Source organism: Alligator sinensis, unplaced genomic scaffold (genome assembly GCF_000455745.1).
Source record: "Alligator sinensis unplaced genomic scaffold, ASM45574v1 scaffold308_1, whole genome shotgun sequence".
In the NCBI taxonomy this organism is placed as follows: Eukaryota; Metazoa; Chordata; order Crocodylia; family Alligatoridae; genus Alligator; species Alligator sinensis.
Genome location: NW_005842041.1, coordinates 2,121,630 through 2,147,017, shown reverse-complemented (window position 1 = coordinate 2,147,017; position 25,388 = coordinate 2,121,630). Strand labels below are relative to the sequence as shown.

The window sequence follows — 25,388 nt, the reverse complement described above, 5'->3', positions numbered from 1 at the left end:
CCGTGGCCCATGCCTTGCAGATGGCATCATAAGCTCTTAATGACTCCGGCTCAAGGCCAGACTAAATTTACCCACAGTTAGGCCTCTTTCATTCAACATGGTTACGGACCTCATGCATACAGCCCTCTTCTCACAGGGGCCTCTTTCACTCCTCCTGCTCTTGCCAGGGTCTCTCTCTCATACTGCCCCTGTTGGGCCACACACACACCCTGCCCTTGCTCCCTAAGTAGAGTGGCCATCATAGAGGACAGTCTGCTTGTCTTCTGTCCCCTATTGATACAAAACCAGACACCTATATGTCTTCTATTTTTCTCTTCAAGAGAAAAATAGAGGACATAAAGGCATTGGGTGTCATATCAATACAGGACAGAGTAGCAGAAAACCAGAATGTCTTCTATGATGGCCACCCTATCCCTGAGCGACCCCATAAGGTCATCAGGCTTAATCCCCTGTTCTCTTCAGCCAGCAGGGATGCAGCCTTTTGGGTCTCTCTCAGGCCCTCATCTGAATGGATGCTGAGTAATTTGCAGAACTGAGGCTGACTTCACTCCACACCCCTTTGCAGGCCACTTCACTGCCCCTGTCACTCTGGGGCCTTCATTCATCGCCTTCTCACTGGGGCTCCACACTGCCCCCCTTGCCGGGGCTGGGGCTGTCTGGGATCCTTTATCCCCACCACCCCCATAGGCTCAGATGCCTGCCTAGATGTGCGTGGCCCACCAATTCTAATTAAAAACCCACCGGATGGTGTGGGCTTGGATTTTGGCGCCCTCCTCCACTTTCCACTGGAGAGGCAACTGGCCTGGCATTTCTTGGGGACTCCTGCACCACCAGGAGCCTCACCAAACCATCCTTCCCCAGCAGGGTGCAATTTTAGATCATACCCAGGACTACTGAGGCCTCTTCCTCCCATAGCCTCCCCTAGACCTCCGAGGTGTTCCTGGAGCTGGAGCTCAGCAGGGAAATATTTCTTCCCTGCTGGCTGGTCACAAACTGCTCCCATCAGCCCAGAGAACTCGGAATTAAAAGGCTGCCTTAATCAGTCACCTGCCTTATCCCTGGCCTAGTGCTTAAAGTGACGGGCACCAAAGGTGCTCTGTCACACTGTGCTTGTAATTTTATTTTAATGTCTTAATATTTTATTTTTTACAAATGGAAAACACTATGTCTGGATGGAAAACATTTTTGAAAAGGAAAGGAAATCAGTTGGGTGCAAACAAAACAAAAGCTGAGCATAGCCTGAGGTTTAATAATAGGCAGGCATTGTCTAAATCTTGTCTCCTTTACTATCTTTTTTCACAGGGAAAGATTATAAAAATATATGAATTGAGGGTAAGAAAAAGGTTAATATAAGCAAAACAAAAAAAAAATCGCTCACAGGAAAGATTATAAAACCAAACACTTGTAAAAATAGTGATATTACAGTACATCTAAAATTGCTAGGATGAGGGATATAGAAAAAAGAAACTAATAACAGCCAATAATTGCCTTGCTTGTTTTCCATCTATGTTGTGTCCATGCCTCCCATCCTTCTGCTCTTTAGCCTCTAATCCTGTAAACCGTTTAGCACATAATTTTAAGCACATGCATAGCCAAAATAAGTTACTCACCTGTATTAACAAATCCAGGCCTGATGTTTTTACTTTGCACTAGGGGTGCACCGATAAAGATTTTCTTGGCTGATACCGATAGCCAATTATTAACTAGTCATATCGGCCAATATGGATCCAATAGCTGATTTACAGAAATTCAGCTGGGCAACTTGGAGAGCAGGGCTGGGGGCTGGGGCAGGGGCCAGAAGCAGCTTGTCCAGGGGCGCAGGGGAGTGGGGAGGAGAGGGCAGCTCCTCACTGCTACACCCCCCCCGAAGGGAGGCATGGGGGGAATATGCCTCATGGATTGGGGTGGGGGTGGGCTTCAGGCACAGGACCAAAGCCTGTGCCACCTTCATCGTAGTTGTGGGGGTTGGCTGGAGCTGGGCTCAGAGTGGGCAGGAACAGGTTGGGCTCAGCTGTGCAGGGTTGGCACCAGTGGCTCTGGGAGGGGTGTTTACAGGGGTACTATGGGGAGTTTTGGATGGCTCTACCCGCAAGGTGCCCCTGCTCAGGGTTCTCCACTCGGCTGCCTTTCCCTTGGGAGCCTGCCACTGCAGGGTGGGCAGGGGGCATGTGGCCAATGCAGGGCTCCTGAGGGAAAGGCAGCAGAGCAGAGTGCCCCAAATACAGGCAGCACAAGGGGGAGGAGGGGATTGGGGTGCTATTGCCACCCCAAAATTCCCCATAGACCACCACATAGCCACCTCTCCCAGCCCTGCCGCTGCTGCCGCTACCCGCTCCACACAGCTGAGCCTGCCTGCTTCAAGCCCAACCTCAGCCCAGCCTCCTTGCTGGGAAGAGGCTGGCGCAGCCCCTGGCTCCGAGCCTGCAGCGGGCATCCCACCCTTGCCCCATGCAAAAATCCAGGCGGGACACATGCCTCTCACGCCTTCCCCGGGGATGCATGAAGTGGCAGGGGGCCACCCTCCACTTCCTACCCTCCCTGTACCCGCTAGATGAGCCGCCCATGGCTCCAACCCGCTTCTGGCCCCAGGATCCCATTCACTGCCCTACCTGGGCAGCACTTGTCCCTGCCCCAATCCCTCCCTCACCATCGGGGCCTCAGATTGCACCCCCTCCCATGCACTTTTCCTCCCCCATGCCCCTTCCGCCCCCCACAGACCTGCTGGCAGGACACTGCTCTCTAAGGTGCCGGGCTGCATGCATGGTGGCTGCACACATACACAAAGTATTTTTCTGTGACGTTATCGGCTACACTGGCCAAAAAAGGCCAATTAACATTAATTTTCCCTTTATTGATGCTTATCAGATATGCTACTGATATATTGGTGCACCTCTACTTTGCTCAGCATGATATAAAAGTAATTGGTACTGAATTCTTTGCTACAGCCATTAAATGGTGTGCAAAGAAACAAAAACTGCACTCATCTCTCAAATATTGTTCGACTCCCTTCCCTCCTCACCCCAGTTTTTAAATCAGTAAACTTTAGTTATCAATGATGGGCTTTCCTTTGGTTAGTTTAGAATTGCAGTAAGAAATAGCTAATTACTTTGAAAACTTGGCCCATTATGAATATCGTTTTTTGCTCTCTGGATAACTTGCGTGAGTGTTCTTAAATAGCTGTCTGAGGTGCTCTCAAGGCCTTTGATGTTGTTTTTCAAGTAGAAAACAAATATGGCATTATTTAAAAAGGCTAAATGGAACAATTGAGGCCTGTCAGCTTGACATTGATTCTGGGCAAAATTATAGAATGGATAATACAGGACTGGCAATTTTAACATCAAGATTTGATGTTTTTCTAAAGCATATTCATTCAGAGATGTCTCATGGCTTATGGAAGAAGTCAGGCAAATGTCATAATTGCCTTCTGGCCATATAAACCATGACTCTCTGAAAGCACTACTCTATACAGGCAAACCCTAGAGAATGTAATGGTTAATGGTAAGCATTCTACAGAAATTTTAAACCAAGCCATGGGATTCTACAGAAAGGATATCATCTCTAGTTAATTCTGTAGGTTGGTTTAAGACCCTATAGCTAGTATCTACTTTCTTATTATAGTCATAACTTACTATAAAAATGTCTATGAAAACTCATTTAATTTATATAGAAACCTCTTAACAACATCCCCATTAAATTCCATAGCTTTTTTTCATATGGGGTATATCACTTCCCAATTAATTTTGTTCTCAAATAAAAATATAGGTGTCTGGGTATGTAGGTATATGTATATATTCATATGTGGGTGTGGGTGGTGGTGTATTCTAATATAATAAAGTGCTTTGTCTGTCTGTCAGTAACTGAAACAACCAATCAGAGTGCTCCAAGAGCATTCCGGACAGGAGGTGGTGTGGCGTGGAGTGGTGGGTGGCGGTGCTCCGTTCCCACCTGCCCACCCCCCATCATTCCTGGTGGGCAATTGGCTAGTATATATACAGAAAGAGAGAGACAGAGGAAAAGAAAAAGTGATTTAATACACCAGGGGAAAAAATCTGAGGGGTGAACTCAGTGGAAGTATGTTTATAAAAGTCACACTGGTACAAAGATGAAGAACTTAAAAGATAGTTTGAAACAGCACATTTGCATTGTACAGTGCAGAGAGAGGGACAGGCATGGCTTTTCATGTGAGTTAAATACCACTGGAGAATAGAGATTTAAAGTTTAAACGCTGTGTTTAAGCTTAGAGTTTGAAAGAGAGGAGGCATGCCATGGTGGAAAGGATGATCCTTTCTTGAAAAGGAACAAGAAGATAGTGAAATGGCTTAAATTTACCATTCTTCTTTTCCATAGAATTTGTCGTATTCAGATTTCATGGAATCTTATAAAGGAAAAAAATAAGAAGGCTCATAATGAAACATAATAAAGCAACGTAATTAACATTTTCAATTCCCAGAGAGAGAAAATGTTCATGGATTTCTTTTGAAATACATAATTTTTTTAATAATTGACCAAAACTTGTTATTGCTTTTTTTTTAAACCATCTGCAAGAAAATAGTAAATAGATTAATTTTTAGATGTAATAATATTTTAAATTATTAAAGTATTTCAGTTGCACTACTTTTCATTCAAGTTTACCCTTGAAAAGTATCCACATTTAACCAGCTATAATTGCATAAACTTGGATGAGTTACTAGCATCCTCAAGGTTTAGTGAAGATTTTAAGCACCATTATACAAGTGTTACAGGACATATTCTTTTACCAAAAGCTAGAGATTGATGTATAGTAGGGGCGGGCAAAATATGGCCTGCAGGCCAGATCCAGCCCGGCAGGCCATTCTATACAGCCTGTGGGGCCCCTAAAAGTTTAGAAAATTTCTATTTATCTGCTCCTGGCTCTCTGTCAAAGATGACAAAGAGCCAGGGGCAGTAGGACCCAGGGGAAGCCAGCAGGATTCAGTAGCAAGGCCAGTCCCCCCCCCGCGCGGCTGGAAGCCTCTCCCTGCTGCAGCTTTCACTGCTTCCCTTCATGCCAGCTGGCTGCTCCAGTCCCACGTAGCCCTCAGCTCCAGGGCTGTGCCGGTACCCCAGGGCCAGGAGCTGTAAGGGGTGTGTGTGTGTGTATGTTCATAGAGCGAGTCGCACATGCATCCACACCCTACCTCACACTGCCATACATGCAGACCCTACATCCACACACCTTCCCCCATACCCACCCAGCCACACCCCACATATCCACACCCACATGCTTCCTCACCCCACACCCTGCCCCACACCCCACATGCCCACATACCAACAGCCAACAAAAAGCCTATACCCTCCCCCCATGCCCCTCACCCACCCACAATATACAAGAGTAAGATTTCATTTTAAGCTATTGTACAAGCTCTGAAATGGACTCCCAAGGGAGGTGGTACCTTCGGGGTCTTCAAGAGGAGGCTAGACAGATATTTGGCTGGGGTGATATGATCCCGGCACCCATTCCTGCCTGGGGCAGGGGGTTGGACCTGATGATCTGTTTAGGTCCCTTCCGACCCTACATACTATGATACTATGGTACAATCAACTCTATATATGCCTCACAAATGTATGTAAATGAGGACAAAAAGGTTTTTTGAAATCAAATTAATTAACGTTGTAGATGTTCGAGTTTTAGAATATAATTTGGTATTTTTCTGGTTCTGAGCTGGCAAAAACCCTTGCTGAAAGCAGTATTTCTGGGGGCAGAGGGAGGGCCTTCTGGCAGCAAAGGTCAGGGGTTAGGGGGCGGGACTTCCAGTCACAAGATAGTGACCAGGAGGTGGGGCACCTGTCAAGGGGCGGGGCTACCTATGCAGCCCTCAGCAGCTTGCCTAAACTTGATAAGTGGCCCTCCGCCCGAAATAATTGCCTTCCCCTGCTATATAAAGAGAAGAGAAAATACCACTTTTGTAGACCTGTGTGTGATCTGCTGCACACTGTCATTGTTTTATCTTTCTCAGCATTTCATGGCTTGAAGACATCCTCTTTTCCATGCGTTTCTTAATGATAATCACCTACTTACTAAAGCTGCGTTTTCATAACATTTCTACTATATATGTGCATCTCTAACTAGTGTAACTTGCACCGGCTAATGCAAGGGCTATTTCACAGGTCCAGAACATCTGCAGCATAGTGTTGCTACTCCTTATGCTGGCAGGTCTCTGAAGACCCTCTGTCATGTGTGGGCTAATAGGTGATAGTAAATTACAATCCTGGATGTTCTGGGAAATGGCCTAGAAGATGTTTTCTATTACTGATTTCTATGAAAAGTTTAACTGCTTCTATTTTAGCAGCGGGGGGGAGGAGGTGGAAATCACTTGATGTGATAGGTTATAAAACCTGCGCATGTATTTGAACTTTGCTGCTTGACTTCTAGCTCCCTTATGACCACTTATATATGACTCCCTTATAACTTAATACACTTTTAATTGTATTATGTTATTGTTCTCCATTACTATTTTTAAAGATAAAATATCTGTCGAGTTATTTTTTGCACATTTACTTGTGAGTTTCTTTCTTCATTTGCAGTGAAAATGAGAGAATCTATGTACATGTAAGTTTATCCCTCTTCTTTCCATAATTATGTTTCTGTAAATTTATTTTCTTAGGGAGGGGAAGAAGGAAAACAAGAGCCTGGACTGCTTCAAGTCTTCAGCAGATTGCATCTGTTTTGTGTTGTGTTGGTCTACATGCTCATTGTAGTAATGTGTAATTTGGTTAAGACTATTACTGGCAGTGAAATTTTGGCTATGTTTTCAATCTGTCAACTCTCTCCTTTCCTCGGATCTGATTTGAGGAAACTGTGTGATGGATCTGATTCTCGTTTGTATTCAGCACATTTCCAACACCCTTCACATTCTGGTGTAAGTTGCAAACATGGAGAAATGTCAGTCTTCATTAAGGTGCAATTACTCTGGAAAAGCAGACTTAATTGCCTGTGAACAAGTGGTTCCACCCACAGAAATTTGTAATGGAAAAAAGAGGTCTGGTCAAGATCCTCCTTAATGGGAGGGAAAAACAATTAATCCACCCATAGACACATGCTTCTGTTTGAATAATTGTCTTTTCTCTTAATTGGTTCCAATAATGAAACATACTCATATACCTTTTATCTATTGAATTCATTTTAAACACTGAATGTAGTTATAATTTCAGTCAAAGAAATGTCCTATTGTTTGACAGCCTGAAAAAGTTGGAGATTACAGGGACATGCCACTCATCATAGCCTACCTGCAGACAAGGTGCTGCAGTTGAAAGATTTTGATGCATGGTGCACTGCTTCTGAAAATGAAAACTGGCCTGCCTGAAAGGGGCAGAAATGGATGAGGTGCCTGTTTAATACAATTTTGCTAATGTCTTCTTCTGACCATCACACCCCATGTTTTGGGAAGTTTATATGTGGGCAAGCTGTCCCCCAAGTGTAGTGTGGCTGCAATGGTCCTGAGTATGAAAATATTAATATTAGCATGGCACACATAGTATAGTATAATAGGTATGGCATTATTAGCATGGTATAAATACTGTAGTATAATACGATAATAATACATGGGAAAACTGAACCAGGAGGTCAGTTTCCATTTGAAACCTTTGGCTGGTCACATGAACCAGTCAGTACTCCTGGGATTTTTAATGCAGATTGAATCATCAGCTTGTCCTTGAGATGGAAGAGATATGAAAGAGAATTGATCTGCAGATCCCATTAGACCGTAAACTGGTGAATCTGGAACATGAAAACCCCAGTCATAGCTAAAACAGTACTATAAAATATAGCAGTAAGATAAATGGGGGAGATGATAGGGGGGAGAGAATTTCATTAATCTTTTTTTTAGCTACATCTGAGCTACCCCATACCCTAATTTGTACATGTGTTGTTTTGTTTCCCATTCTTTGTCCTTTCTATCTTTTTTCCTTTTTTGTTGAGATCAAACATTTCCAGCAATATTTACATTCTAAGTTGCTTGCTGCTTGAAGCCTATGTAAAGTGGTATTATTGAAAATATGAGTTTTGTAAATCTGATTTTGGTTTTTAGCTGTGGCCTTAACAGAGAGACTTTGTCAGCAGATACCATATTTCTTGCATACATATATACATGCACCTGTTTTCCAAAAATCTGCAGCTGGAATTGGGGTGAGCACAGGAGTGAGGAAATATGGAATAACATCTTCTGCAGCATGAGATTGCTGGGAGAAAGAGAAACTTGCATCACAGTAAGCACACATTGCTCCCTAGCTGTTGGGTGTAGACAGCATGTTCACTGTGCTACCTGTGTGCCTGTTATTTTCCCTTTCCCACCCTACTGCAGAGACTAGTGCTGCAGAAGCTGCTACTGGCTCAGCAAAAGCCTTTGTCCCACCACCCAGGGCTCAGCTCCGCTGTATTTCTAAATATGAGATTATTATATATGTGGTTTTCTGCTATGTACCCATCTCCCTGTTTGCTATACATTCTATTCAATACCTGCCTTCATAGGAATGACACTCAGTTGTTCTCCCTTGATTCAGGGAAGTCCAGTTAGCCTGGCATGCTAATGTTCTGGAATCTCCACTTGGTTGTTTAACAGATTTCTTTTGTGGTGATTGTATAGAGACTACTCATGTACTGAAGTTTCTTCTTGCAAGCTTTTTGCAGAGGACTGTGCTCCTATTTAACAGCATCCAGATGGCTCTCTGCATTTATGATACCGGGTTACCTCATTCTGTATCTAGCACAGAGATTGTGGCGTGTACATGATCAATGTTTCCATTTGAGAGAAGGTCCCTAAGACTGCCTGTGCTCCATGACTTTGGTTAGCTGCTGATTGAAGAAGGTGCCGTTCCTGATTTCATAAAGTCCTTTTGGCTTGTTTCTCTTGGTGTTGAAATTCCTTCTCTGAACTGCTGTAGTAGATTATTACCTCCAGGTGTGTAACTTCATAGCTTATATCAGTGCCTCGTTTCCTTTGCTGGGAGAGAGCTCTGGGGAGAAACACTCCCCTCAGGCCTTGGCAAATAGAACCAGCAAAAAAGAAGGCATACTTTTGTGAAAATTTTCTCTGTCCCCCACAAGTCATGAAGTCTGCTAACCACCTTCATTTTTCTCTTGTCTAGATTCAGCTTCAGACGATTAATCCACAAGCAGTCCCTAGCTGTAGCCAGACACTTGAAAAGGCCTGAGACTGTAGAGCCTAGGTTGAATAAAAAGGAGAAATACAGCTGGGTGTCATGAGCATACTGATGGCACCTTACTCCAAATCTCTGCATGCTTTTGCCTAGTGGCCTCAGATATATGTTGAAAAGAAGGGGCAACAAGATGGAGCCCCCAAACAGGGAAAGCCCCGAGTGGATAACAGAATATGTGAGACCCTACCCTGCTGAAGGGAGGTATTGAAAGCCCACACCAGCCGTGTTTCAGCTCAGTCTCCTGGATGGGCCCTGATCCAGTTCACAACTGGCCACCTACATCCCCAAGCATGTTCTGTGCATCAGTGGGCGATAGCAATTGAAACTAAATTGATGGTCCCCAAGCTGAGCTGAATGTGTGAAGTTTTGTCTGGGGCTACAACCTTGATGAACCAGGGCATCCACCACCTGGAATGGTCCCACCAGATGGCACTATGAACACATGGTATTAGTGAGGGGAAAGAAAAGTCTCTTTGCAGCTGCCACAGCATAATCCTTTAAAAAGGATCTATGCTGTAACTGATTGCTTTTGATATGGGTCAAGAGCCAACTGCTCTTCCCTGCCATTCTGCTTAAGGTGTCTCATCTCTGCCATTTGCCATAGGGATCTGTGCCACTGCAGTTATGGGAGGAGCCTGGGTGCCACTGTGTCCAGAGTCAGGTGCTATTCTGCAATTAATCAGATCATTATCTGTTAGTTGGTGAAAATATCTCCCAGAGAGTTTTGGAAGTTCACTGGCTTCAAGAGTCTCCAGTGCCAGACCAACTGAAATGGTCCATCAGCATACTGGAGACCCTGGGGGACATTGATCTGTATCTTAAGAATGTAATGGTCTGACCAAGACGGAGGTATCTGAACACCTCTGCAGTGATCACCCCTCCTGTTTCCCGGCAGGTGTAAAACATAAGTCCAGCATGTGTCCTGCCTCATGTGTCAGAGCAGTTGTCTGGGATAGCCCCATGGTTATCATAACCTCCATGAAGTCCTGTTTCAGCCCTAAAGAGCCAGCCTTGGTATGAATGTTGAAGACAGTAAGTCTGGGTGTCTTCAACATCACTTATGAGACCAACTCGCCTAGCTTGGTTATGGAATCTGTTGTACTGTGACCCTCCAGTTCTACGCTTATACTGCACCACACACCTGGCTAATTCTGTCTGGGCAAACACTGGCCCTGATGCCTCTTCCAGCCAGTCTCAGTGATAGAGACAAAGTTGGCAGCCTCATCCTGAATAACAGCAAAGATAATTGATGTTTTATTAACCACTGATCTTGCATTAAGTAGCAACAGTGACAGGTTGAACTTTCCACTGGCCATGACCCCTACATACTCCGAATATGTTCACTCTCAGTGCTCACCACTTCCTCCCACTCTTGGTAATTTCCACCCCTGGGGCTGCCAATAGGTTCTAAACCATGATCTGACTGGGGGAGAGAGTAGTGGAGTGTCTGAGCCGAGCACACTGGGATGCAGACTGGGCAGCCAAGCAGGTAGATAGAAATTCCACCTCACCCCACCCACTCCCACATTGCCCACCCAGGAGAGTCTCCTCCCCACTCCAAATATCCCACCCATGCCTACACCTCCCTCTTTCCAAGGAGGCCCTCCTCTGCTCAAAATCTACCCATCCTCCTATTTCCCCCCAACAAATATATTCCTCACATGAAAAGAGCATTTCGTAAAAATATTGAAAGTCCCTCTGTTCCCACTGAAAGTTGACACCAAATGGCTCCTTTGAGCATGGGTGAATTTTGAAAAAGGGGGGTGCAGGTGATGCAGTGCATTATCATGTATAACGCAACACATTTTTCTCCGGTTAAAGAGACCCTAGAAGACTTATGCTAAGGGCGCGGTGCTATCTTATTTAGTTTAAGATCAAAGTAAAAACAAATATAACCTTATTGGAATCTGCACTAGTCTCCTAGCTTATGTATTAAGTTTAAGAAAAACACAACACACTAGGCAAAAATAGTCCAAAAATACTGTTTAATTGGTCCTGCAGTCATTATAGTTAAATGTACGTGTCTTATTCAGATTTGTTAAAAAAAAAATAAAATCTAGTCTTGTGCATCTTAATGGCAAATCAACATGTCACTGTCAGTCATTTCCACATCTCAGTTAATGTTCACCTGAGTTAATATTACCACACCTGAGTTAAGGTTTTTAGCTAGAACTAAAAACAGTCTATAGGGCTGTGAAATTGAAGAGAAATATTAATTGACAAGAGATAGCTGACAGACGGCAAAATTGCAGAAGAAAGGATAACTTGATTAATGGAATATCAAAACCATTAAAAAAGAGAGTGGGTTATTAATACCTGTGGAGTGAAGAGAGATTAGCAGGAATCAGGTATGTTATAATGAGCCATGAAGGCCATGGATTCCCTCAGCACTGCTTGAATAGAAATGTTGCAGCCTCACCCAGGCAGCTGGTTTTAAAGTTTGGGTGAAGCAGAAATCAAAAGGGGGTGCAACTGCACCACTGCACACATCCCCTGGATTATGCTTTGTAGGGACTGCATGTTGGGGGAGTCATCCTCTCCTGTACCATGGGTGGCCATGGTAGTGCCTATGCTAGGCCCTGCCCCTCCAACTCTGTTGATGACTGAGAGTGAATGAAATGATATTGGCTACCTCCAACAGGGGTGAAATGATATTGGATGCCCCACCAGGGGCATCCTGCTGCTAAATTTTTCCTTGGCTAAATTTCAACGTACAAAATTTTTCCAACAGCTTTAAAATGTTATTGTCACTTACAGTGATTTATGACTTAGGGGTTCCCTTGTACAAAGAATTTGTGAAAGTTGCTGACCAGGGACATGGCTTTGGAGTTTAATACTAAAATGTAGAGTTCATTCAGTGACCAGGAGGTCAAAAAATGCAGTCCAATTCAATTGTAACCAAAAATCATGGCTGCATAACAATTGATGTGAGCTTAGTGAGCAGGATCCTTGCCTGACCGGGCAACTATATGACACTGCCTCCATTTTTTGATGCTAGCTGAAGCTCTTGGTAGATTTGGCAAAAAATTCTTATTATGGTTGTGGATCAGGGTTGAGGTACTCTGAGTCAGCATGCAACCTTGGCCTACACTTTACCTGGAGAAACAGGAATTCTCTTTCCAGAGTTCCAGGTTGTTTTTATTTTTCACTAACATCAACGCCATCTAAAAGGAAATGGAGCATTTATTTTACAGCTGCATAGATCTCAGTGTTCATTAACATAATATTTATGTAGAAAGGATGAGAAGCAAAGCAAGTATAGTTTTCATCACTTTGAAAGTGTGTGGTTAATGCATTTTATTATTATGTACAGAAAATATATTTAGCATAAATGGTCACCATTAAAATGTCAGCAAATGCCAATAATTACCACATACTGCTCTCTGAGGTACCACAGCAATTTCCTTTTTCTGCAAGGGACGAAGCACTGTGGTATCTAACAGACCACCATGCAGTAAATGTCAGCAAATGATGACTTTATAATGTCAATCTCAGTAGCAAAGGTTGTAGCTAACTTTCCAATATAATCCCAGTTAATGCTGTTGCACTTTGACATTGCCTGTGTAACATTTTAATTTACCTTTCTTCTTCAAACACAGATTTTAATAATATATCATGACTTAAATTCAGATGTAGCAAAACATCAGTCCTAAGCTTTAGAGGCCAAATTCTGTCCTTCCTTTTGAGCATCCAAGTGGTTTAGGCATCCAAGTGCAGTTGTATTCTACCCTGTTCAAGTCCATGAAAATCGATTAGTGCATCTATATTTGTAATGCACCATTATCTAACCCTTCAGATTGAATGCAGACAAAAAGTCAGGAGAAGAACGACCCACCCACTTTTTTGTAGCAGTAGTTTTTCAGGAACTCAAGCATGGTAGAGCAGTATCACACTTAGGCCCCCTCTGTACTTTATATCTACTACTCAATTACCGTGTAAATTGTGCAGTAAGTTTAGACTGGCTACATGGGCAAATTAACTACAGTGCCTATAAAGGTCCAGCCAGCTATAAAGTTATGGCTTGAAAGTGTGTAATAACGGTATAGCTAGTTTCTATCCAGCTTTAATTTGCATGTGCAGGCACTCTGTAGCTGGGAGACTACAGCTGCTGTGATCTTTCAGCAGCTGGGGAGCACAACACACCCCTGAGGCTGGGAGATCCCAGGCACTGTGATTTTTCTCAGCTGTGGGGACCCTCCACACAGTGGTTGGGAGATCACAGCTGCTGTAATCTCTCAACCATTGCTATCTTCCAGCTGCGGGGTGCTCCACACATCCCAGGGGCTTGGAGATCACAGCAGTGCCCCATGGTTGCCAAGGGTGAGAGTCCTACAGCTGACGGGACTCTCAATTCCCGCTGCTCCCCACCCATAGCTGGGACTGAGAGTGCCCACAGCTGATAGGAGTCTTGGTCTGGCTGCCCATGTGGCGCAGCCACGCTGAGAGTCCTGTCAGCTGTGGGGACTTTCCGGCCTAGCTATGCATGGTCCCCACAGCTAGGAGCCCTCTCAGGAGAGGGCTTCCTGATGTGGGAGCCAAGGATCAAGCTCCCCCTCCACTGGCAAGAAGGTGTGATGGGAACTAATGTGCTGTCCCACAATCATGCCTCCTGCCATGCAATGTCATGGCAGGGGCCACAATTGTGTGGATTTCATATTAGATCCCATCATGCCTTTACTTGCATGTGTAGAGGGGGTCTTGCACACCTAAAGCCACTTACAAGCCTGTTATTTGGAATAGAATCTGGCCTCAGGTTTCCTGACAAAACCACAGTGGAAGCGTTTACGCATGCATTAAGGAGCTTTTCCTAATAAGCATTACATTTTAGCACGTCCAATGTGATGTACTAAATATGCACGTTAGGCTGCCTTAACGTGCATTAACGAGTGCGCACGGTTTTTAAGTGATGCTTGATGTGTGGTAGCCTATTTTACTGCACTTTAGCATAATAGCACAGCTTTTTACATGATGCTTTAATGTGCAGTAAAACATGCTATTGCATATTAAAGTGCACAGGTAGACATGCCCAGTCTATAATAAGACCTGAAAACTGTAGTAGGCATCTAATAGCCACCCACTGCCCAGAAACTGGGAATCAGCAATACTAAAATCCCTGCTTCTAGGCGCTCTCAAAATCCTGGACCCCATTTGGTAATATTATTTGTGTTGCTTTATTTCCATCATTCTGTTGACAAGCAAATTCTTTCATTTGCACAAAAAATGTCTTGCTCTACTTGGGATTTACTGATCCCTTGACATTTGTTAACAGCCTTGAAGGTCTGTTAATGCAGAACACATGTCATTAATCAGAGTGTATAGTGTATTGCTGTATCTCGCTATACTTAGGAAAGTATTTTGAGAATGCCTGCTCAAAAATGTTGTCTCCACAGTTTGTTTATTTTATTTCCTTTTTCTGTGTTCCCAGATGGTGGTAATCTTCCTCTGGTGGTAATCTTCCTCTGGTGACAGGTGCCTGGCTTCAACTCCTACTTGCACGTTTTTACTCTCTTCCTTATTTTGCTAAAAGTGAGGGAAAAGATGGCTGGCCCTGGAGAAAAAAAAACGCTGTCATTTTCTTTTATCACCTATAACACCTTGTGGGGGTCTGTTATATATAATTCATAAGTTTGATACTGCATTATAAGTCTCTTGCTAAAACTTAGGTTTAGTTTTGAGCAGGAAGGGAGAGTTTTTTTCAGTGGGAAGGAAAGAGTCCATGTGTGCGCATTACCAGGGCGCCTCTTGGTGTTACTAGAAACAATGGCCATAAACTGAAGGAGAGTAGATTTAGATTGGACATCGGGATGAAATTCTTTACAGAAAGGGTTGCCAAATTATGGAATGGGCTTCCAAGGGAGGTGGTGTTTCCCCTACCTTGGAGGTGTTCAAAAGGAGATTAGACAATCTGATCTAATAGGTCCCTTCCAACCCTAGAAATCTATGAAATCTATTAATAGACCTATAAGCTTGCGCATTCTAATTTAATAACAAAAGAATTTGGGGACTTGATCATATGAGCTGTATGTTCTCAATGCCTTTCCTTCACTGGGAGCTGGAGGATTTTATTTTCTTTTTTGACCCTTAACCTGTTAGATTTTTGTTTCTGATTGCTTAAATATTTCATGTGTATCAAACATTCAGTAAGTATGGGCAGCAGTGGAGTTCATCAAGCTTAATAACTAAGATGTAAAACCAAAAACTAAACATCTGAAATTGGAAATATTGTCTTCTGAATTCAGTGCTGCCAACCCACTATGTTTTATCCACTGTAAAGTCTTATTAAAAAGGGTTAAACATGAATTGAGAAAGTATTGAATAATGTATCCTTTAATAAGCTGCTAAAATCACAGCTGTTTCAAATTTAATAAGGTACATCTTCTTTCTTGTGCCTGATGGTATATTCTTTGCACTGAACAAAGGCGCAGAGATATTTCCCAACAAACTTTTGATTACTAAACAGACTTTATACAATTTAATGGTGTTGGAGTAATGTTGTAGCTTTGATGTTCTAGGAAATATGCAAGAGGTAAGGATTTTTGTGGGTGATATCATCTGAAGAAGAATGCATTACATTCCAAAGCTAGTCTAAGTCTATCCCAACCATGCGGTTGGTCCAATAAAAGATATTACCCACAAAAATCCTGGCCTCCCTTATATGCTTATGTTTATATGTACATGTAGTTTATATGCTGTGGTAAGTGCAGTATTGAGCATAATTTTGAATTGTTGACTGTACTATCAGTCTGGTCCAAATAAAGGCTGAAAACCAGTCAGTGCATAACATTTAAAAGCAGATAGTGAAACATTCTGTTTGGAACCACTTTGATATAGTGCAGAAAATGGGTTATCCATCATCCATGTAATCCTGACATTTCTGTATTATATAGAAGGGTTGTGTGACTTGCGCTGTCTTCATTTGAAGAAGAATAACAACAGGCAAAATGAGATTTTTAGAAGTTAACTAATAGTATTTTTTACATTGGAAGCTGGAATTCAATTTAAATTTTCTATAATTCAGGATTTTTGCTGTGACACATTTTAAGGACACTTCTACTGAATGATATTGTAAGTAATTTCTGTCACAGAATTTGGTAGGTTTGTTATACCCAAAATAGATTTAGAAGCAGCGGGGAAATAGCATCTTAAGTTCTGTTTGTTTTTGAGTCAATTCACAGCTAAGTCAATACAGTTTATATATTTGATCTACGTAGTTATTAATATAATATGTAGTATATTCTCAGTGTAGGAATATCAATCATTACTCCAAATACCAGACCTAGATTTCTGCTCATCTTCCTGTGCAAACTAAATGCTGTGCTTTCCTTTCCATGTCACACTTTACCTGTTAGGCCTGCAAGGATCCCTTAAGTTGAGTTGCTGCTTAAATGGCTATGAATCCAGATCTCTTCTGAGTTCTCTGCTCCCAATTTTTGTGTTTTGGGCAGTGGGAAATTCTTGCTTTGTTGAAGCCATTGAAAGCTCTGACTTCAGGGCTAGGGCCAGACATTACACATAAACTGGTTTAAGTGATCAGAAACAGGTTTAAACCTGTAACAGAACAGATGTTCAGTGCACATAAACCAGTTTGAGAATGGCTGAAATTGGCTTGAGATGAACCTGGTTGAATGTAGTATCAGACTTAACTGATTTGGCTTAAACTGGTTTATGCAGTGTCTGTCCCAGACGCCTTGCTGGTTTAAGATAAATCAGACACCCCCAGCATTTCTGCATGCTCTCTGGGCTGAGCAGGACTCTCTACTCCATAACAGGGCTGGCCCCTCCCCTTAGCTCCCTGGCTGCAGCTCCAGCACAGACTGTGGGATGCTCCCCTCCTCCCCTCACCAATCTCTGCCTCTCTCCCTCCTCTCTGCCTTGCGGAGAGGTATCTGTGTATTAGCTAGCAGACCACATGCTGACTACAGTCGCTGCTGAATCAACAGGCAGAATCAGCAGGTAGCTGGTAATGTCCCTCTGTTGCTTTCTTAATGGGATGATAAACACTGAGTTAGGGGGTGATAAACACTGTTATCAATTCCCTGCTGGGCTAATCAGAGCCTCCTGCCGGGGTCTGGCCATGCTCCCCTCAGCTCAGTACTGTGGAAGGAAGGAAGGGCTGTTCTACGCCCCCCCCCGGCTTCTAGCCTGAGCCACTGCAGACATGTGCCTGCATGTCTGGGATGTCTGTACAGTTACAAAAAGGTTCAGCGTAGCCAGGTTAAACTAACCTGTAAAGATTGAATCAATTCAGGCTCAGGCTTTTTGAATGTCTGCCTCTAGCCCAGAGGAGCCAGGATTTTGCATTAATTTCAAACATGCCAGGATTTTACCCATACAGTTTGATCCCTGTCTAGTCATGGTCCTGTTAGCAATGTTTTCATTTGTTGCCATGGTATGATTTCACAAATATGGAATTGCATGGAGTTCTCAGCTGGTGAAAATTCTCAGTGGTTTCAGTAGAAACAGTAAAGAAATTGACACCAGTGAGTAGGATTAAGAGTAGGGTCCAATAGGAGGAGAGGAAAGGTTGTTTGAAAATGCTCATAGTTTCTTATGATTAGTGATTGTATTAGGAAAAGAAAGTCTGGTATGACTGGAATGAAAATGCACCATCTACAAATGTTATTAATTTGTGATTTTTTCTAGAATAAAGGAAGAAATAATAATGATAGCAAATATATATGCATATGATACATAGACCAATGTGAGTAGGAGCAAGCACTATTGCTAAGATTGCATATTTTGTTCCTTCCAGTTTTAGTTTGCATATAGCTTAACAAAATTTTACCACTGACACTGAAATTGGCAGTGCTAGGTTTCTGCTTGAAGAACACCTTTCTTCAAAAATTGAGCAAAAGCTGTTAAACTGTTTTTCAGGGAAATGAGTGTGGAGAAAAATGCAGTTTCCTTATGAACAGCTTTGCAGTCACAAGCAAACAAGTAGAAATGGAAGTTTGGTAAGAAAATAGCATTGCTTGAAAAGATACGCCTTTTAAATATTCTGCTGAAAACAAGTTTTGATTTCAAAGATATTACTAATTGAAAATCTCCCTTATTCTGTGTGTGTAGAAAACCACTTTAAAAATTTACTTGCTTGCCTAGGGGAGGAGGCAGAGGAGAAATACATATGCTACCAAATCCTCAATAATTTTTAATATAAAAAAAAATTCTTCATTTTTGTTTTTTCATTTAAAGATGATTTAATCTCTTGCCCTTCTATTTAATATATTTTTAAAATAAGTTTAAGTTTTAAAATAAATTAAGTTTTCCAAATCTTTCTTGTAAGTTTTTTTGTTTCTGTGCTTTATTTGTTTGGTTAGGTTTTTAGATCTTTTTTCCCTTTGTGGCTCTTTTCTACTTTTCCCTGCAGAACTGATCTACCTTGGTGTATCTATCCCTACCTTGTTTTCATTAAAAGTGTTCTCTTGTCTTCCTCTTCCTTCATTTCCTGTTGTTCCCCAGATTGCATGCTCGCTCTCTCTCCTTTTATTTTATGGCAGAGTTTGTGGAAACTTTGTGTTTTCAAATAAAATTAGGTTTTGAGGAGACTGGTGACTCAAAAAAGTCTTTCTGCTTGCTTTGGGGAGGGCACATTTAAGTCCTGCTGCTTCTAATGATCCAAAGAGGAAGCTGAACCCTCAGAATTCAGAGAAGCCTGAGGATTTGGAGGTCAGGACTCCTAAGACTAAAGTTATGCTATGCCTTTTTATGCTTTTCACAATGTTGAAAAGTCCATGTACCAGTTTTAGAACATTCAGTGACAAAAGGTTCCCAGTAGGTCCCACCTTTCACGCATAGCAACTTTTAATTTTGCCTTTGCAACATTTTACTCAATGTTCACAAGTGATGTCTTTTAAATAAACTTATTTTCACGGTGGCTGTTTCTAGGATACCAGAATTTTTACTAATGTATTCAGTATTTTTTGGGAAGAGATCCCCTTCATCACCTTATAAAGAAGAAGACATAGAAGACAACAATCCGGCTTCCCAAATAGGTTGTCATTTGAGGAAAAAGGGAGCGTTGCCCAATAGTAGGAGAAATATTCATTAGAAATTCTATCGGAGTCACTGCAGATGCTATCAAATTCTAAGCCAGTTTTATTCATCACCTTCATGATGAATAAAACGGAACCCATTTTTTTAAATGAAAAAAAAAAAAAAGAATTTAAAAGAGCCTATTGAAGGAATAAGTCTGCTAAAAGAAAACCAAGTACTTGGAGTTCTCCATGGATTAAAACACCTCTCTTCTTTTTGAGAAGGAATGGTGGTTATTTTAAATGGGTGCATATATATAAAAATACAGTTTATAGAAATGAAACTTCCATTGCATTTAGGGGACATAACAATACAAAACTGAATTGCTTTAACAGATAGTTGCTGGATAATTTTCAAAACATCCATCTTTTGTGATAGTTAATACTTTTTTGCTTGTGAAAGTGAAGGACTGATAATATTGCTAGATTCTAGCAGAATACAAGCAGGTGTTCTGCAGAATTCCTTTATCATCTATGCCAATGCATCTTGCTCCAAAGATCTGTTTCCCTTGTTAATCCAGCCCTGAATGTCATCTATAATAGCATGGCTTCAGGTTGTGGATAAATATGCACTAAAAAGAAATAATTTTAGGAGTACCACAGTCCCATTAACTTACCTACTCAGTTAGTATATTAGTCTTTTTGTTTAAGACCCACCAGAAGAAGTGAGTATATTAAACTTTGAAGTTCTCTATGCTGTGAATGAAAATATTTAATAAAATATTGACATGTATGTGAGCAGCTCTACTGGAACTATTACAGTTCAAAACTTCATTTCAAAACCAAAGCCACATTGTTTGTCAGCTTTCTTTTGGGAGCAGTGCACATATGTATGTGTAAATGTTTTATTCCATATAATCAATAACTAGTCCCATGATAGGAAGGTATGGGCATATTCAGTGTAAGCTCCAGAAGAGCAAACAGAGGGCTATTTAAATGTGATGCTGTTACAAAGATAATGCTGAATTAGCAGAGAGCCATATTTGGATTAAGGGAAATATTTCAGTTTTGCCTGTTTTTATATGCATAATTGAGGAAAGGATTAAAACTGCGGGATTTAAAAATACTTACACCTGATCCTTCAGGGTTCTTTCTTTCTTCATCTCACTTATTGCTCCATTTAGTTTGGTAACTGATGTTAAAGGAATTGAGAGGTAGGAATACCTTTTCATGGTACTTGTATCCAAAAAGAGCCTGTGTTTAGTATAAAATTTGAGTTAAACTCAATTTTTAAGTTATCGTGATCTTTCTGTAAAATGTCCAAAGGCTTGAAGAATACATGTAGGTATTCTATTTTAGTAAAGAAGTTCCCTTAACCTTCAGTAAAGGGCTGGTTGCACAAATAGTCAACCTCTGATTTCTCTGTTTTGGAGATGGATCCATCCATCAAGGTTTGAGTGCAGAGTTAGGAGTGCTTAGAAAGCACTTTCCCATATGTGCCTGATTATTAGAGCACAGCTGCTGCCTTGGGTAATTAATGTGAGAGTGCTGCATCTTTCAGATGTGTAGTATGTCTTTATTTTCAAAACCACATGGTCTCTCCTGCTTTTGTTCTCTTGCATCTTATAACACTGACATTTCACTGATGATGGGTTCTTGGATGTATGGTTTCTTTTTTGTTGGTACCTGGTGAGAACAACCAAAAAGCCTTGTATCTGCATGGGAGAAACTTACTGCTATTACCAGAAATCTGGTTCTTCACTATATATACCCTCTAGCCATCCAGCATTTAAATAGTTTGGCTGTCCTCTGTTATCTGAAGTACAATATTGAATTAAGAACCTAAAGTATCTAAATAAGCCTGGCAGCCCATGTCTCTTTGAAAGCAAATAAGATTTACTTGATTTAAGAGTTTGGATGCTTTTAAAAGTGTAATCCTAGAGCTTCTGTTTTGTTAATAGGAACTTGTATAATATTCACAATGTTTTTCAAAAAAGAGGAAAACTTTTCATTTCTGGTTTTTGCTTTTACTTTTTAATGTGAAAATTTGAAGCAATTTGGTAAGTTTTTTAGGGAAATAGGACTCTTGATCAAAAGCCTTTTTCAGTCAAAAATCATTGTGCTTGAGTGAAAACCAAGACTCAGTATTAGAAATTATTTTTCCCTAAATTTCAGCTTTCACGGTTTTACATTCTTTGCTTCAGAAACCATTTCATGCAAGAAAAAAATTGAGTCCTCAAAACGGCCTATAACAAAATTTAAAGGAATAGTTTCTATAATTTTTTTAAATTGTTGTGTCTCACAACTGTACCTGTCTCCAGAATATCAGTATGTTGAAACTGGTCTGGAACTGCCTGACTTCCAAGTAGGAAGCAAGCTTTGGATCTTGTCTAAGGTTCGGTCTTAGTGAAGCTGTAAAGGGGTGTATGTGTGTGTGTCCTCAAGAGTGAGGTATTATTCTTACAACTGAACTGTGAGTTTGTTCTGAACCCCCACTGATTTCAGTGAAGACAGCATAGCTCAGCACGTGAGGCAGAGAGGAGAATGCAAGACAACAGATCCTGTTTCTAGCTGTTCCACAGGCTTTATGTGAAGTCAGGCAAGTCACTTATTAATCTGTTGGCACTCCTTGTTGTAAAATTGGGCTACTTTTGAGATCCTTCCATTAAAGTTGGGCTTTTTTAAAGCACTCTACGCTGGTTTAATTCTATCCCCATATGGACCATAGAGACATTCGGTGGAGCAGGGAGAAACTATCACTTGAAATAGCAGTTTTGAAAATTCTAAGCATATATCCTGAAAGATATGCATTGATATTGCTCCGTTTCAGGTTTCCTGGAAAAATGCACATCTAGTTACCTGTTTTCTACACAAAATCTTTACTAGATTCATGGAAAAATCATTCCTTTGCCATTAGAGGATTCTTATCCACCTTCTTCTGGCTAACATGGATTTGCATTTTCTAATACTTCTCTTGACAAGGTGTCCTAAGAGGCTTATCCCATTTTATTTTTTTTCTTTAAGAGGCTCAAACAATATTTTTATGCCTTATTTGAAAATTATACTGCAATTATGATTTAAGGTTATACTTTAAGGTGTGAGTAACATCTTGAAAGCTAAAGACAACAGTCTATGGTCACTGATGCCATACACTAACTTTGAGTCTCAAGTAGAGGCACCAAGTATGCGGGTGCTCGAGGGCCCTGGCCCCCCTCAGGAAGAGGGCTGTCAACTGAAATGTGTAAAACTGTCCTCATGTCCATCATCTAAGGCTCTCCTCCAGCAAAAATGAAAGTCAGTGTCCATGGTCTGGACTGGAAAGGTTACTTGAAAATCTGGGTATTTTTCTTTCCACTTTTGTTTAAGGAGGACTGGTTGTGCAAACCACTGTTGGTGGGATAACTTTTGAGACACCTTACATGGAGTAGAAGGCTACTTAGCATTTTTGAGAAAACAAATCAGTTTTTAGGGTTGGTCAAGTATAGAGCACCCAATTTATGAGATACCAAAATTACTAGTCATTTCATCAAAAGTTGGTCAGGGTTGTGCCAGGATCTTTGAGAGTGATGATTTAGGGACAGGCAATGGAGAGTACTGGCACTGGAATTGGCCAAAGGGTGTGCAAGACTAGGGCTAGCGCAGGCATTCAAAAGGCCTGAGCTTGAATTGATTCAATCTTTGCAGGTTACTCTAATCTGACTAGGCTGAACTGGTTTCCAATCGCATAGACATTCCCTCTGGACTGAAGAAATGCAGACATATGCCTGCAGTGGCTCAGGCTAGAAGCCAGGGGGCGCTACAGCAGTCCTCCCTTCCCTTCCATAGTTCTGAGCTGAGAAGGGGTGTGGCTAGACACCCTGGTTAGGGAGGGGTTCCCCTCCCCTCCCCCCCCCGGCTGCTCCTGATCTGTGAGGGAGCCATCAGGGAGTTGATAGCACAGTGTTTAGCACCCCATCAAAAAAACAAAAGCCTCTCTCAGTTCAAGCTCTTCTTAAACAACATTTTCCAAGGAAGGAACAATGGGCCATTACCAGCTGACCTGTTGATTAGCTCCAAAAAGCCCTAAGTGGACCCTGTCATGTCTGCCTTACACAGATACCTCTCAGCATTACCTAGCATACCAGATGCTGGCTACAGTCCATGCTATGGGAGAGGTGTGGGGGGAGTCCCTAGTTGAGCAGGGAGTGGTAAGGGGGATGGGGAGTAAGGGGAAGCCAGGCAGACACTGCTGTGTCTGCAGTCTCTGCTGGAGCTCCAGGTAGGGAGCAAAGTAGCCCTGCTCTGGAGCAGAGAGCTCTCCCCAGGGCTGCAAAGAATCTGAGATTTTGGGGGACTCTGGTTTAAGTTAAACTAGGAAAGTGTCTGGGACAGACTTTGCATAAATAAGTTTGAGCCAAATCAGTTAAGTGTGATACTACATTCAACCAGGTTTATCTCAAACTGGTTTATGATTTCCATTTGAAACTGGCTTATGTGCACTGAATGTCTGTTTTGTTACAGGCTTAAACCAGTTTCTGATCACTTAAACTGGTTTATGTGTAACATCTGTCCCTAGCCTAAGACGACTAAGAGTATGTACTGAATCGGAGGCTGCACCCAGCAGATCTCATATGGAGCTGAAGTACAAATTAAAGCTGCCCTTCCCTTTCAGGCAGAAACTCTCACAGAAGGCAGCAGAAATCACTGTTGCCTTCTTTACGCAAGAAAATTCCCCCTGTGGCTTAAAGGACTCATTTAGTGCAGCAAGGTGTAATTCAAACCTCTCTGTACCAGTTCACTAAATTTTCCTCAAGTTCAACATTATAGGAGTGTTAAATATGTTTTATTGGTATCTGACACATACATTTATAGTAGCTTCAAATTATAAATCTTCTGACAGGCACCTTTCCCCCTTATAGTTAGTAATAAACCATAGGCTAAAATTGTATTTTATTCTGGAGTACGTGGCTTGACTGTTGAAATACCTGAGAGCTTATATTTATAACACTGCATTTTTAAAGCACTGGGCAAGGTTCAGCATAGCTGAGACAGGCAGGTGAAAATGACACTTTGTGAGCTAGCTAAGGCCATTTGTACTGAGGGGGTTAGTGGTTCACCCTCAGGAGACAATGCTCCATTCTTATAGGTTGTTTTTTTTTCTATTTCTGCACTCTGAATAGTTGTTTATCATTATTTGTCACAAAATGAAAGTGTGGCTTGGCGCTTGATTTGGCAGGGGTCATATTTATGAATATATTAAAGTCTGCTTCTTGTTTTAGAAAGGATGCTAGGAGATTTGAGTCCTGCCACGTAACAGAGTCTTTGTGGGCTTGACATCGGTGCATCCCTCATTTGGTGTGACTCAGGGCTGGGGAGTGCACTTGGCACAGAACCAGAAAGTCAAGATGGTAGACAAAGGTCTTGCCTTTGTCTCTCCTCTTTTGGAAACTGTCTGCAGGCTTTTGAATCCCTGGCCCATGTTAGCAGCTCTGACTTTCATACATACAGTTGCAAGAGCTGCCAAGTTACCTCTTAGGCCAGAGGTGAGGGGGGTGGTCTAGGGTGGCATGTGACCAAGGCTCCCTTTTGTCACTGACTAAGCCAGCTCTGCAGCTGCCTTGACCATCTTGCCACCAGACTTCAGGGCCTACATCTGGCCAAATATTACCACCTCTGGTATTACCAAAATGAACTGGATGGACAAAAAATATATTTTCTAGTGGGTTTTTTTTTTTTGGTCTGTTGTCTGATTTTTGAAGCTGCTTGTGAATTCCCCCCACCCAAACACACAACTCCCAGCTACAGTAGGGACTCCACTCTCTTACCCCATGGGCTCGAACCAGGGCGAGCACCCATTAATCATCTCTCATTTTCCTCCCTGATTATTCTTAAACCTCACATTTCCCAACCCATCTCGTATTTCTGTGCTGCTTCACAGTCCATATTCTACCTCTGCTCCTGCTCATTCATCTACCTCACCTGCACTGCCATACCCAAGTCTGCTGCCAGAAAGCACGTACCAAATCCCTGGCATAAGGTACCATATATCTGGTTTATATCAGTCCTGAGCAATGCACCCAGGGCTGTTCTCATGCTCTGTCTCAGCAGTGCTCATTGGTGTGTTCATAGCCATTTGAAGGCTGCTACCTTGCCTCATTTCTGGGGTTTGTGTGAGCAGTGGTCTTGGGGACAACATGAAGACATACTCTTAGCATCATCAGTTCTTCAGTTTCTTCCTTACATGTCTTTCAGCTTTCTGTCCCC

The 25,388-nt window shown here is 42.0% G+C and overlaps 1 protein-coding gene across 3 annotated transcripts in view; it reads left to right on the top strand.

The window, feature by feature from the left end:
* APBA1 (amyloid beta precursor protein binding family A member 1) overlaps positions 1-25,388 on the top strand; it is a 112,597-nt gene that overhangs the window by 29,305 nt on the left and 57,904 nt on the right. Inside the window, exons 1-2 of one of the 3 annotated variants that reach the window (XM_025202991.1) lie at positions 16,162-16,239; positions 18,049-18,128. The exons of the other annotated variants lie outside the window; for them this stretch is intronic. The gene's annotated coding sequence lies outside the window, so the exon portion shown is untranslated. Of the gene's footprint in view, positions 1-16,161; positions 16,240-18,048; positions 18,129-25,388 lie in introns of those variants that run through there. 3 annotated transcript variants of the gene reach the window in all.